Genomic DNA, 15,509 nt, shown 5'->3' with positions numbered 1-15,509 from the left:
CACTCCAAAAACATACTAGTAGGTTAATTGACTGCTATCAAAATTGACCTAGTCTCTGTCTGTGTGTGTGTGTGTGTGTGTGTGTGTGTGTGTGTCTATTAGGGAATTTAGACTGTAAGCTCCAATGGGGCAGGGACTGATGTGAATGAGATCTCTGTACATCGCTGCGTAGTCAGTGGCGCTATATAAATAAATGGTGATGATGATTTATATATATATATATATACACACACAGAAATTGTCACCAATCATTGAGGAACAAATGTCCTGGCTCTCTGTATATCTATAATCACAATTTGCTTTCAAAACAACAAATGACCCATGCTGCAGAACCAATATGTAAATGACCATTGCAAAATCAACAAGAAATGTTATTAAATCAAAAGCAACTCTACCTTTTTGTTATGTTTTCCTCCTTTGAGAACAGTTTGGGGTTATTAAGTGTGGGTTATAGGAGTTTCTGGGGATGCAGAGGTAATTTTAGGGCTTTTTGTTTTGCATTTTAGAAAAAAAATTGAGCTTGACGAGATGTGGGAGAAGGAGAATGAATGGAACAGTGTAAGAGAAAGTAGTTGTATATGTAATACTCTACATATCAATGAGATTGAAAGTAATTTTCAGCCCATTTGAATATTAGAGGGGCACACGTGACACCCCATGAAGTTTATTAGGCTGTCCATCACTGTGCTGAATGCATGCATGCAATATATGATGAGAGTTGGGGCTGTTGGGCCTAGGTGTGAGATTTTAACTTGATGCTTAAAACTATTTCATTCCTCCGTGTCATACTCTGACTTTTGACATTGTTAAGAATTCTCTCCACTGTGACTGATCAATTAGTGTATATCTAGCATCTGACAGACGTTCTACTCTCAGACCATCAGACCTACATCTATTGATTGTTTTGTTTCCTTCCACACAGCATCTTGCCATAGGTCAGAGATATTAACATAATTAGCATTGATATTTAACATCATGCCCTTTTACAATTGTCCTTTTCAACAGATAACAGCCGCCTCAGATCCCGGATCTGGCGGCCCAACACCATTCTAATCTGAGATCGAGCAGTTCAAAATTAGGTAAAGCAGGCTATAGAAATCTACTTTGCATCTACTTTTGAGAAAAATGAGCCCCCTAATGTTGTCCCCAAAATAATCTGGGAACACACATTTTCTTTATATATAAAGCTTGTAGCCAATGTATACACTGAAATTCTTATATTCAGAATATTGTGATAAATGCAGTAGGAATAAGAAAGCGCATTCATATAACCCTACACTTTTGAAGTGTGAGCGTAACATGGAACACTCACCTGATCAGATTACCAAAGATTTCTGAATATATTATTTGTCCCTCTACAATTTAACTTCAGGCAAATCATAACCAAATGAATCGGGCAGACTAAACATGCTTGCATGTGCAAGGCTCAACAGTTTAATTAAGAGGACACTGAAGCATTAGAGAAACTCTTCATTCCAGTTTAGTCAAAAATGTTAGGATGAAAACAGTGGTTTTCAAGACCAGCCGGAGCATGACTTCTTCTTCATCAGAGGTAATAAGAATGGATCCACAATGTGTTTATTATGTCATGAAATCTTAAATCTTAAGCAGGCATCACTGAACATTTCACAGCAATTTCATGCAAAATATCTCCTGAAGTTCAAATTGAGGGATAACAAATTACAATCCCTTAAAAAGGTCTGTGTCGTTATGAAAAAAATAAAAATATTTAGTGCAATGAATAAAAACGAGCTAACAACTTAGGCTTTGTATGAAGTTACTGAAATTTTAGAACAAATAGAAGCATATTACTGATGCAGAAGTGTCAAGGACTGTATAATTACAGTTTGTAATACATTTGTGAGAGGATGGATCGCCTATGCCACCCTATCTGTTGTTGCTGGGATCCGACTGGGCTTACTTTGCCACCATCCCCTTTCGTTATTCCGAATACGCCCCTCCTGTCCCAGTAGGAGGAGCCTGCTGCCATCACTGGACTCCTTTATGGTGCCCAGAATCACGTCCCTTCTGGGTATCTGTCGCTGCTTGTGTACTCCCGTGCTGGTACACTTGGGCTGGTACCCCTGACCGCTTACTATGGATCAGGGTGCTGTGGATGAATCCCCCTTGCCTATCACACTGGCCAGCTGCTGGGTAGCGGCAGAGCGGTGGTACTCTAGAGCTGGGTACAAGCTTCAGGATAAGCTGGAGGACGGATTAGATTTAGGGTCTAATCTGTAGGTCACAGGATTACAGCAATATTGAAGAAGTTGTCAAGCAGGGTATTGAAGCAGAGTGAGGTTTATTGCTCAAGTGTCCTGACAAGGACAGTTCCACTAATTAAAGCTGTCAGTGTTCAGGTCAGATGGAATATCAGAATGATAGATTTGAGTTTACAAGGGCTGCCTTTTTATACTTTTCGACAGAGGCTTACAGGCTATTTTTAGAATCAGGATGTAACCTGTTTACTAAAATTTAGATTTACATGCATTGCAAAGCTAACAATATTTACGCTTATCTGTGATATCTTAAAACATTGCTGTGATATCCTGCATCTTAATTTGTACAGAATGAACATCTGACAGCAAGTCTAATTACATCTTCCTATGACCCTCATACATCAAAAGGTCTAATTAGCATGAGATTAGCATGAGTTCTTTCTTCCAACAGTTGCAAAATACACATTTCCTCCAAAGAAAAGAGTTCCCCAAGAAAAGTTGTAAACCCCAGAGAAGACATTTCCTTGCACCAAGATATACAAAAGGCTTTCTGAACAAAGGCTTATTGTATCAGGTCAATACATCAGATATAAGGCATTTCCTCTAGAAAGGTTAAAGCAGAAAAAAAATGAATTTTCTCCCCCTGGTCTCAGAAATTAACGATTCCCCTTACCAAAATATACACAATATAAAAAATAAGTGCATGTGTAATTATATAAATAAGTTCCCTGCGCTATTTCCTTTAACTAAACTTATACCAGAAGTTATTTATAAGTGATCCAGTCACAACATTGTTTTCACATATTCCCAATGGAAAACAGAGATTGGATGAAGTTACTAAAATTTAGCTGTTAGACTGTGTAAGAAGATCGCAGGAAATATCAGCAGGACAGATTGTGGGACTTGAACATTTTAGCATGGCAGTTGACTTTACTACTGAGCCATTGCCCAAATCATACTATGCATAAAATATTTAAAAAGAGATGATGCAATCCATGAACAACACCTAACAAAGATACCAGTGGCCTGACAGACTCGCAGCACAGATTGTATTGAAGCCGTTTTACACTTGTTTGTTAAGCACAATGTTGACTTATGAAAACTGGTACCAGTGTGCACTGATGGATGCCCATCTCTTGTAGGTGTAAATTCAGAATTTATCACTTTACTGTAGGAATGCTTACATAAGGAAATATGCTAACTTGTCATTGTATTATTCATCAAGACAGCCTTTCTGAGAGGTTTGGGGATGAATTTACAGCAATGGTGAAAAAGTGGTAATATTGTTACTTTTAGTAAGTCAAGAAAATTGAATCATCGTATATTTCAAGAATTTTTCAAAGAAAAGGCAAGAGAGTACCCCGAGGTGGATGACGGAGGATGTACATAGACAAAATAGCCAATAAAGATTTCACAAGCTTCCCATGTTTTGATGAATTCTTTAAAAAAAATATGGAAAAAAGAGTGGATATGAGATGCTTTAGTCAGCTACTAAACTTGCAGGAAAAGATGAGTTCCAGATTTCAACACTTTTGTAAATATCACAATCCATTCTGGTAGAAAATTCTTGTACCATAACAACCAAACATGTGTTATTAATATTATTAATGCTTTGAATTACTGATCACCTTAAGAGTTTTGGAACATAATGGCAGAACATCAACTTCTAAATTTGTCTTGTTTCGTACAAAAACATTCTAGGCCTTTTTGCATCTGTATATATTTGCAAAGCAACTTTTATTAAACTTGAAGTTATAAAAAATAAATACAGGTCATATCTTACAAATTGTTACTTGGAGGGTGTTCTTTGGATTAGAGTATCACCGGAGCTAGCGCCAATCAAAACTATTATGGAAAAAAAATGACTGTTTCTGACAATCAACAGACCAGTGATGGTGCTGGTAAGCTTGTTTAACTTCTATTCAAGTTTGTTAACATTTCTATTTTAATCTATGATCTTGGATTTCAAATTTCAAATTGTGATTTCTTTCATTACAAAAAACTTGTGCCTCATAAACACCAAGGGGTAAATTTATCAAGCTGCGGGTTTGACAAAATGGAGATGTTGCATATAGCAACCAATCAGATTGTAGTTATCATTTATTTAGTACATTCTACAAAATGACAGCTAGAATCTCATTGGTTGCTATAAGTTGCAAATTGCTAATTGGTATTCTCTCCCTCGACAAGCAATCAGCTCAATTCCTTCCCACCAACCTCTGACACCCTCTCTTCATTTGACCCCACAAATAAAGAGGAAATTTCTACTCTCTTCTTATCCTCCTACTCTACCTCCTGTCCTCTTGATCCTATTCTGTCACAAATTGGTAGATCCCAGTCTCTTGTGCTCATTTCACCTCTAACTAAAATCTGTAATCTCTCGCTCTCTACTGGCATCTTTCCATCACTTTACAAGCACGCAGTGATTACTCCTATTCTAAAAATACAAGATTCCGACCCAAACGCTCTCTCAAATTACCATCCCATCTCTCAGCTGCCGTGCCCCTCCAAGCTTCTAGAGAGACTTGTCTACACTCTCCTCACACGCTTCCTTTCGACAAACAACCTGTTGGATCCTCTTCAGTCTGGCTTTCGTTCTCAACACTCCACAGAGACTGTGTTGACCAAGGTTGTCTTTGATCTGATCACTGCTAAAACTAAACGCCATTACTCTCTCCTAATTCTCCTTGATCTCTCGGCTGCATTTGACACTGTTGACCACTCTCTCCTCATACAAACGCTGTAATCCCTAAGACTTCAAGACACTGTTCTATCCTGGTTCTCATCCTACCTTTCTAATCGCTCGTTTACTGTTAATTTCTCTGGGGCCACCTCTGCTCCGCTTCCTTTATCAGTTGGAGTACCGCAAGGCTCAGTGCTAGATCCTCTGCTGTTCTCTATCTATACTGCTTCTCTTGGAAATCTAATAAGTTCCTTTGGATTTCAGTATCATCTCTATTTGAATGATACCCAAATTTATCTATCCTCTACTGATCTCTCGACATCTATGTTGTCCCGTGTAACTGACTGTCTTTCTGCCATTTCATCTTGGATGTTCTCTCGCCAACTCAAACTTAATCTTTCTAAAACAGAGTTAATAATATTCCCACCCACCAACAAGAGCATACCTAACATTTCTATCTCTGTTGATAACATGACCATAAATCCCACCCCACAAGCTCGCTGCCTAGGTGTAATCCTTGACTCACACCTATACTTTGTTCCCCACATTGACTCTATATCTAAATCATGTTACATACATCTAAAAAACATTTCCAGAATTCACACATATCTCACACAAGACACTGCAAAAACCTTAATTCATGCACTTATCATCTCCCGCATTGACTATTGCAATTCCCTCCTTACTGGTCTTCCCCAAAACAGACTCAAACCCCTACAATCTATTTTGCATGCTGCGGCAAGATTGATTTTCCTTGCAAATCGTTATTCCTCTCTTGAATCACTCTGTATGTCTCTACACTGGTTTCCTGTTTTGTACCGAATCCAATATAAAATACTTTTACTAACCTACAAGGCCATCTACAAAGCTGCACCAACATACATCTCCTCTCTTGTCTCAAAATATCTCCCAAATCGGCAACTCTGTTCTGCACAAGAGCTGCGTCTCTCATCCACACTCGTTACATCCTCCCATTCCTGTTTACAGGACTTTTTTCGGGCTGCACCCACTCTATGGAATTCTCTCCCTCGCACAATAAGACTCTCCTCTGGTCTACAAGCTTTCAAGCATTCTATGAAAACCCACCTCTTCAGACAAGCTTATAATATTCTTCAACCACCCTCTTACCCTCACTACATTAACCTATTATTATTATTATTATTATTAATAATATTTATTTATAAGGCGCCACAAGGCATCCGCAGCGCCGTACAGAGACAAACAAAATTACAATACAATGGGAGACAGCACAGTACAGTAAACACAGCAACTCAGTAAGCTCAATGCACAGCTAGAGAGGGCGGGGAAGGGGGAGGGAGGATCCGCAAATGACGGGGCCCAAGACGGAGGGCGCGGAAGACAGGGAGACCCCCAGGGGGGAGGAGGGAGCGAGAGTGGACGTGGGGTGGAGGACCCTCGAGGAGGAGGGCTAAGTAGCTGGAGAGCAGAGTTAGAAGTGGTGGAAACAGGAGGAGAGATGGCTCTGCTCAGAGGAGCGTACAATCTAAGGGGAGGGGTGGACAGACAGAGAGACGCAGGGGAGAGAGGGAGAGTAGGGGGACAGAGGCAGAAGATAAGGTAGGAAGTTAAGTGGGAGACAGAAAGGCTTTAAGAAAAAGGTGGGTTTTTAGGGCCCGTTTGAAACTGGACAGATTAGGGGAAGTTCTGATGGAGGGAGGGAGCTTGTTCCAGTGGAGGGGGGCAGCGCGGGCGAAGTCTTGGATACGCGCGTGGGAGGAGGTTATAAGGGGGGAAGAGAGGCGACGGTCAGAGGCAGAACAGAGAGGGCGGGATGGAGCATGAATAGAGAGGAGGGTGGAGATGTAGGGCGCAGTGGAGTTGGCGAGGGCCTTGTAGGTGAGTGTGAGGAGCTTAAAGAGGATTCTGAAGGGGAATGGGAGCCAGTGAAAGGCTAGGTAGAGGGGTGAGACAAAAGAGGAGCGGCGAGAGAGGAAAATAAGCCTAGCTGCAGCGTTAAGGACGGATCGAAGGGGATCGAGATGAGAGTGGGGGAGGCCAGTGAGGAGGAGGTTGCAGTAGTCCAGACGGGAGATGATCAGAGAGTGGATAAGGCATTTGGTGGCATCTTGCGAGATGAAGGGCCGGATGCGAGCGATGTTGCGGAGCTGGAAGCGGCAGGATTTAGCAAGAGAGAGGATGTGGGGGCCAAAGGAGAGAGAGGAGTCGAGGATGACACCAAGGCAGCTAAGTTGGGGGACAGGGGAGATAGAGGTGTTGTCGACAGTGATGGAGAGGTCAGAAGGGGATGGGGTATGAGAGGGAGGAAAAACTATGAGCTCAGTTTTGGCAAGGTTAAGTTTGAGGAATCGAGAGGACATCCAGGAGGAGATGGCAGAGAGGCAGGCGGACACCCTAGAGAGGAGGGAGGGAGAGAGATCAGGAGAGGAGAGGTATAGTTGAGTGTCGTCAGCGTAAAGGTGGTAGCTGAAGCCGAAGGAGCTGATGAGTTCACCCAGGGAGGAGGTGTATAGAGAGAAGAGTAAGGGTCCCAGAAAAGAGCCCTGAGGGACCCCGACTGGAAGAGTGGATGGGGGGGAGAGAGACCCAGAGGTGGTGACAGAGAAGGAACGGTGAGTAAGGTAAGAGGTGAACCAGGACAGAACTGGGCCGGAGAGGCCGAAAGACTGGAGGGTGTGAAGGAGGAGGGGGTGGTCAACGGTGTCAAAGGCTGCAGAGAGGTCAAGGAGGATGAGAAGGAAGAAGTGGCCCCTGGCTTTTGCAGAGAGGAGGTCATTGGTGACTTTAGCCAGGGCAGTTTCAGTGGAGTGGAGGGGGCGGAAACCAGACTGGAGAGGATCAAGGAGGGAGTATTCAGAAAGGTAGGAGGTGAGACGGCTGCAGACGAGCCTCTCGAGAATTTTGGAGGCAAAAGGTAGAAGAGATATGGGGCGATAGTTCGAGAGAGAAGTGGGGTCGAGATTAGGTTTCTTAAGAATGGGGGATACGAGAGCATGTTTGAAGGAGGAGGGGAAGATGCCAGTGGAGAGGGAGAGATTAAAGAGGTGAGCGAGGTGGGAGCAGGTGGTGGGGGAAAGGGAGCGAAGAAGGTGGGAGGGGATGGGATCCAGGGGACAGGTAGTGGGGGGGGAGGATGAAATGAGAGAGTGGACTTTCTCGCCGGTGGTGGGACGGAAGGAGTGGAGGCCTGAGAGCTGGAGGGGAAGGTGGTTGGGGGGGAGGACAGAAGAGTGGGAGGGGTGGAAGAGAGAGTGGAGGAGGAGATTTCAAGTCGGATGGCCTCGATTTTAGAGGAGAAGAAGGAAGCGAAATCAGAGGCAGTCAGGGAGGAGGGAGGGGGGAGGGGAGGGGGCCAGGAGAGTGCTGAAGGTGGCAAAGAGGCGGCGGGGGTTAGAGGACTGGGAAGAGATGAGGGATTAAAAGAAAGATTGTTTAGCTAGTGAGAGGGCAGAGCTGTAGGATGAAAGGATGAATTTAAAGTGGAGGAAGTCAGCCAGGGAGCGGAATTTTCTCCAGTGACGTTCTGCGGAACGGGAGCATTTTTGGAGGAAGCGGGTAAATTTGGAGTGCCAGGGTTGGGGTTTGGAGCAGCGGGGGTGGACGGAGTGGGCAGGGGCGACCGCGTCCAGAGTGGAGGTGAGGGTGTGATTGTAGAGGGAGACCGCCTGGTTGGGGCAGGCCTGGGAGGAAAGGGGAGAAAGGAGGGTATCGAGAGAGGAGGACAGAGAGGCAGGGTCAAGAGCGTCAAGGTTGCGTATGGACAGAGTAGGTTTGGGCAGGGGGAGGGGAGCAGGAGAAGAGGAGAGAGAGAAGGAGAGGAGATGGTGGTCAGATAGAGGAAAGGGAGAGATGGAGAAGTCGGAGAGATTACATAGGTAGGAGAAGACAAGATCATGGGAGTGACCAAGGCAGTGGGTAGAGGAGGAGGTCCATTGGGTGAGACCAAGGGAGGAAGAGAGGGTGAGCAGTTTGCTGGAAGCAGGGTAGGTGGGGTTGTCGATGGGGATGTTAAAGTCACCGAGAATGATCGAGGGGAGATCGGAGGAGAGGTAGTGAGGAAGCCAGCTAGCAAAGTTGTCAAGGAAGAGGGAGGTGGGGCCAGGGGGGCGGTAGATGACAGTGACGCGGAGATGGATGGGGTAGAAGAGGCGGATGGAGTGAGCTTCAAAAGAGGAGAAGGAGAGGGAGGGTTCAGGTGGAATGACACGAAAAGTACAGATGGAGGAGAGGAGGAGGCCAACTCCACCGCCTGGGCGGGCACCAGGCCTGGCGGAGTGGGTGAAGGAGAGGCCACCATAGGAGAGGGCAGCGGGGGAAGTAGTATCAGAATCGGAGAGCCAGGTTTCAGTAACAGCAAGAAGGTTAAAGGAGTTGGATAGAAAGAGGTCGTGGATAGCAGTCAGCTTGTTGCGGACGGATCTGGCATTCCAGAGGGCACAGAAGAAAGGGGGAGAGGAGAGGGTGGAAATGGGGATGAGGTTAACAAGATGAGCAGCGCGCGGAGGATGGCGGGGAGGAACGGGAGAGGTAGGGCGGGGGGAGAGTATGGGTATGGAGTGAGAGCGGGGAGGCATAGTAGGGAGAGAGAGTAACAGAACAGTGAGATAGTGGGGACAGTGAAAAACACGTAAGAACAATGGTAGGAAGACAATGAAAAGGTAGAAGATAATAACGAATTAGGGCGTGGAGGGCATGGAACAACAGTACAGTGAGATAATAAGGACAATGAAGACAGGTAAGAATGATAGCAGAACAGTAAGATAATAAGGACAGCGGATAACAGGTAAGAATAAGCAGGGAGACAATAGCAAGATGGAGGACAATAACCAATTAGGGCGTGGAAGGCAAGGAATAATAAAAGGAGAGGTAAAAAGGACAATGGAAATAGGCAAGAATAATAACAGGTAAAAGTAGTTGCTGGTAAATATAAAATCAGGAAAAACAAGATAAAGGCATATAAATAGTAGAATAATAACAGGTAAAAAGTAGTTACTTGTAAATGTATAATCAGGAAAAACAAAATAATGGCATATAAAATAATGTTTTATATGCAGTTGCTGCAGATAAGCCAGGGATTCGGCAGGAGAAGGGTTAATTGACAAGCCTGGTCGGTACTCAGTAGATCAGTTGGTGCAGATAAGCCAGGGATTCAGCAGGAGAAGGGTTAACTGACAAGCCGGGTCGGTACACAGTAGATCAGTTGATGCAGATAAGCCAGGGATTCAGCAGGAGAAGGGTTAATTGACAAGCCGGGTCGGTACACAGTAGATCAGTTGATGCAGATAAGCCAGGGATTCAGCAGGAGAAGGGTTAATTGACAAGCCGGGTCGGTACACAGTAGATCAGTTGGTGCAGATAAGCAAGGGATTCAGCAGAAGAAGGGTTAACTGACAAGCCGGGTCGGTACACAGTAGATCAGTTGATGCAGATAAGCCAGGGATTCAGCAGGAGAAGGGTTAACTGACAAGCCGGGTCGGTACACAGTAGATCAGTTGGTGCAGATAAGCCAGGGATTCAGCAGGAGAAGGGTTAATTGACAAGCCGGGTCGGTACACAGTAGATCAGTTGATGCAGATAAGCCAGGGATTCAGCAGGAGAAGGGTTAATTGACAAGCCGGGTCGGTACACAGTAGATCAGTTGGTGCAGATAAGCAAGGGATTCAGCAGAAGAAGGGTTAACTGACAAGCCGGGGTCGGTACAAAGTAGATCAGTTGATGTAGATAAGCCAGGGATTCAGCAGGAGAAGGGTTAATTGATAAGCCGGGTCGGTACACAGTAGATCAGTAGATCGGTTGGTGCAGATAATCCAGGGATTCAGCAGGAGAAGGGTTAATTGACAAGCCGGGTCGGTACACAGTAGATCAGTTGGTGCAGATAAGCCAGGGATTCAGCAGGAGAAGGGTTAATTGACAAGCCGGGTCGGTACACAGTAGATCAGTTGATACAGATAAGCCAGGGACTCAGCAGGAAAAGGGTTAATTGACAAGCCGGGTCGGTACACAGTAGATCAGTTGATGTAGATAAGCCAGGGATTCAGCAGGAGAAGGGTTAACTGACAAGCCGGGTCGGTACACAGTAGATCAGTTGATGCAGATAAGCCAGTGATTCAGCAGGAGAAGGGTTAATTGACAAGCCGGGTCGGTACACAGTAGATCAGTTGATGCATATAAGCCAGGGATTCGGCAGGAGAAGGGTTAATTGACAAGCCGGGTCGGTACAGAGTAGATCAGTTGACTCAGATAAGCCAGGGACTCAGCAAGAGAAGGGTTAATTGACAAGCCGGGTCGGTACACAGTAGATCAATTGATGTAGATAAGCCAGGGATTCAGCAGGAGAAGCGTTAATTGACAAGCCGGGTCGGTACACAGTAGATCAGTTGATGCAGATAAGCCAGGGATAGATGGTATGGCCTTGTCTTTGGAGTGATGATGACACTCCTTTGTACCCCCACAATAATTTCCCACTGTCTTCACAAGTTTTTAGATGTTTTATAATTGTGGACAGATAATTGTGTGGGAGGAAAGACACAGAGCTGATCTAACGTGCAGCCTTCTCCAACTGCCGTCCGCATGCACCACCCGTTATACAACTACTCCTTGACCAACATTGTTGTGTGACAGGATCATTTAGCTTATGAGTCACTTTTACCTTTGCAGTCTGGCTGGGCCGACTGCAAATGTAGACTTAACCTCATGTGTCAAGCTCCCATTGTTCAATAGATTGTAAGCTTGCGAGCAGAGCCTTCTCACCTCTTTGTCTGTTTTACCCAGTTTGTTTATTAGTTTACTATGTTTGTCCCCAATTGTAAAGCGCTACAGAATATGTTGGCACTATATAAATAAATGATGATGATGATGATGATAAGCAACATCTTCACTTTTTCAAACCCACAACTTGATAAATTTACTCTCTGGACTCCTTTGAAACCTTGGCCTTCCAAAGTTTTGTCTTCAAACACGAACTTCACTTATGCAGCTATATTTCACTTTTGAATCAACAATGTACCCCTAGAGTGAAGGCCTGGGCACTTAAAGTAAACTAGACAAAACTAATAGAAGATTTGGCTCTTACGAAACAGGGAACTTTGTTTGACTGGATTCAGTTTCATAAGACATCAGCTTCTAAAGATATACTAACTTCCTGATACACCTCATAAATCATTCTTTCTACTTGACAACCTATGCAGGGCTTTTGTTTTCACCCCTCTTAACTTTGTCCACTAACTTTTTTTTGAACATACTCTCTCCTAATCACTTACACTTCTCCACCTTTGTGATTTGTTGTTATATGAAAATTACAAAAGAAAGATATTATATAAACCTTGCTAATTGATTATTTACATATTTTTGATGTCTTGATAAATAAAGAAAAAAAAACATACACACAACATATAGTCAGTGGTATTAGTGCAAGCATTGCTTTTGTAATTTAAGCTTTTTCTCCTACAATTTATGAACACTTTCATTCACTGTCTATGTTCTTTCAAATTAGTTTTGTGCTGTTGGTGATGGAGGAGGAGTTGGAGGACCTATTAAACTGTGAAACTTATGTTACTGTAATTCCAATTTTGTAATATTATTTCTTTTACAAGGTTGATACTGCAACCTTATGCTTTCTGACAGTTTAGGTGATAAAAACTTTGCCTTTGCTGTGTTGGAAACTGTCTAACAAATGCCACATTTCTGGCCAATAGATTACACATTTCTAGTACTTTACAGATTGCTTATTTTTATTGAATTAAACTATTTATTATTCATATCAAAATACATTTTTATTAATGTGTTGTAGTGATCTTAGTCTTAGAAAAGATACTGTAGTTTCTCCATGATCAGCGGTTGCCAAGATCTGTCATTTCAAACCCAAATGGAATTTTTTTTGTTTAATAATGTTCTGTGTATTTACAATATGTCATATCACCAGGCAATATCATAAAATACAAACAATCCCAATTATAATGTGAAAGCAGAAAATATTTCTGAGTAAACATTGAACAATATCCATTTACTTGATTGTTGACACCTGGACCCAAGAACATCAGAAACGTATATAACCTAAGACTCAAACAGACAATGTTTATGGGTAAAGGCTATTGTCCACAACAATTTATTGTGTAAAAAAGTTTTTTAAGGTATAATGGAATAAAGAATAAAATCATTACTAATGACAAAATGTAGGCTGACAACACTCTCGCTTCAATTCATGTGGAGCGTGACAGCACTACTAGTGATATTTATTACAACATGTCAGTGCCCCCCTCCATTAGAAAAAAGCCCATTTGTAATTGTATGGAAAAACAGAATGCCAACCATTGATAATGGGGAGACCCCAAGAGAGTTAGGGCCAAGTCCTCTTTGCCCTGCCGAAAAGATAGCCCTGGATTGGCTCCAAAGTATATTTAAATATACTTATCACTACTTATGACAAAGTTTGCACTTACTAAGGTACTTTTAGTGTTTTCCTTATATAGGTTATTTGACTATATATCCAGGGCCGTCTAACATCTCACTATGGACTAATTGCACTTAGTTTGCTCAAAGTATGGAGCATATATATTTAGTCAATAATATATTTTAATATTTGGGAACTGGATTATGTTGGTTAATGACTAATGAAGACTCTAGCAGTATACTTATTGTAAATTGTACTCTTAAATCAGTGCATAATTGGAAGATAGAAGATAAAATTAAAAACTCCCTAGAATTTTCCTATGTTAAACGCCACTCACCAGATGCTGCATGTCCTAGACCTTCCTTATGAAAGGATTGGGCCCTACTTTGAGGAAACCTTGGACGGAATGGTGTTAATCCCCATATACCCAGAAATCTAAAGGGATTTCTATTTTGACATGTAAATATGTTGCATGTATTAAAAATCAGGTTGCAATAGATCCCGTTGGAAAATATATATTCTTGCATTTTTTCCTAAAACAATTGAAACACTGAATTTCCCTTCCAGAAGCAGCTGTTTTCCACAGCACTAGCAACATGTGTTCTTAAATCTGTGTCAGTAAAATGAATGTGTTGCATCAAAGGGGGAGGGAGAGAAATTGTGTTATAGAGATGAGTAGGGACAAATGTGTTACAGGGATTGGACATGACATCATGTACAATACTGTCACTGAGGGGACTTTTTAACAATCTTGTGTTCACTCAAGTTAAGATTTTTTGCATCCCCTTCAAATAAATATAATCACCCTACAGCCAAAATTGGTCACCCCTGCATTAAGATGAAGATCTGAGAGCCTGTTCACAGCTAGTTGGTGTAAGTGTGCTATTTATACATCATTTATTCCATTAACATGATGATCCATTCAAGTTAATGGGACTCACATATATTTGTTCAACATAAAAAATGCATACAGTAGTTTGATAATACACATTAAAACTATATTGAAAAGAATAGATGCCACATTAAAACTAGGGATGTGCACCGGCCACTTTTGGTGTCTCGTGTTTTGTGTTTTGGATTCGGATTTGCTTGAGGTTTTGGGTTCGGATTTGTTTCGCAAAACACTTGACGAAAGGTTTTGGTTCGGATTTAAGGTTTTGGATTCGGATTTATTTTGAAAAAAACATAAAAAGTGTTAAAATCAAGTTTTTTTGTTTATTTTCACTCCTACGCTATTATTAACCTCAATAACATTCAATAACAATCATTTCCACTAAATCCCAGTCTATTCTGAACACCTCACACCTCACAATATTGTTTTTAGTCAAAAACGTTTCACCGAGGTAGCTTTCTGGACTGCATAGTGCAGTGGTCCCGGTACACAATTTGGTACCGGGGCCACAATACCTCCGCCTTCAAATGGTCTGAATTCCACTGCACAGCTGCCTGCTCCTACATCCTCTGCAGCATATACAGGGTGTAGTTCGAGCGTGTCAATACCTCTTGTTTTTGACGATGACAGGTCATTTTCATTAATTTATGATTTGGCAGCAACAGTCAACATTGTTTAATATCTGATACGCCTCTATCTGGACTGCACAATACCTCCTCCAACTTTCAAGTGTAGTGTTTATAATTTATATAAACTACAGTAGTTATAGCACGTCAATAACTCTTGTTTTAGACGACCATGGTACAGAGCATTCATCATTGAGATCCCATCAAGTATGTGAAAGACAGACAGGGTCTAAGTGTTATTTGTTGACTTTGTTAACCCAAAAATTGTCGCTGTTGCAAATATTCGTGGAATGAAGAGTGACTTTTTCTATTAAAGTCTCAAGCTTTCAAGTGTAGTGTTTCTAACTTATAAACACTACAGTAGTTCAAGCACGTCAATACCTCTTGTTTTAGACGACCATGGTACAGAGCATTCATCATTGAGATCCCATCAAGTATGTGAAAGACAGACAGGGTCGAAGTGTTATTTCTTGACTTTGTTAACCAAAAAATTGTCGCTGTTGCAAATATTCGTGCAATGAAGAGTGACTTTTTCTATTAAAGGCTCAAGCTTTCAAGTGTAGTGTTTCTAACTTATAAACACTACAGTAGTTCAAGCACGTCAATACCTCTTGTTTTAGACGACCATGGTACAGAGCATTCATCATTGAGATCCCATCAAGTATGTGAAAGACAGACAGGGTCGAAGTGTTATTTCTTGACTTTGTTAACCAAAAAATTG

Source organism: Mixophyes fleayi, assembly GCF_038048845.1.
Source record: "Mixophyes fleayi isolate aMixFle1 chromosome 1 unlocalized genomic scaffold, aMixFle1.hap1 SUPER_1_unloc_3, whole genome shotgun sequence".
Lineage (NCBI taxonomy): Eukaryota > Metazoa > Chordata > Amphibia > Anura > Limnodynastidae > Mixophyes > Mixophyes fleayi.
The sequence above is the reverse complement of the archived record's forward strand: the minus strand, read 5'-3'. Positions refer to the sequence as shown.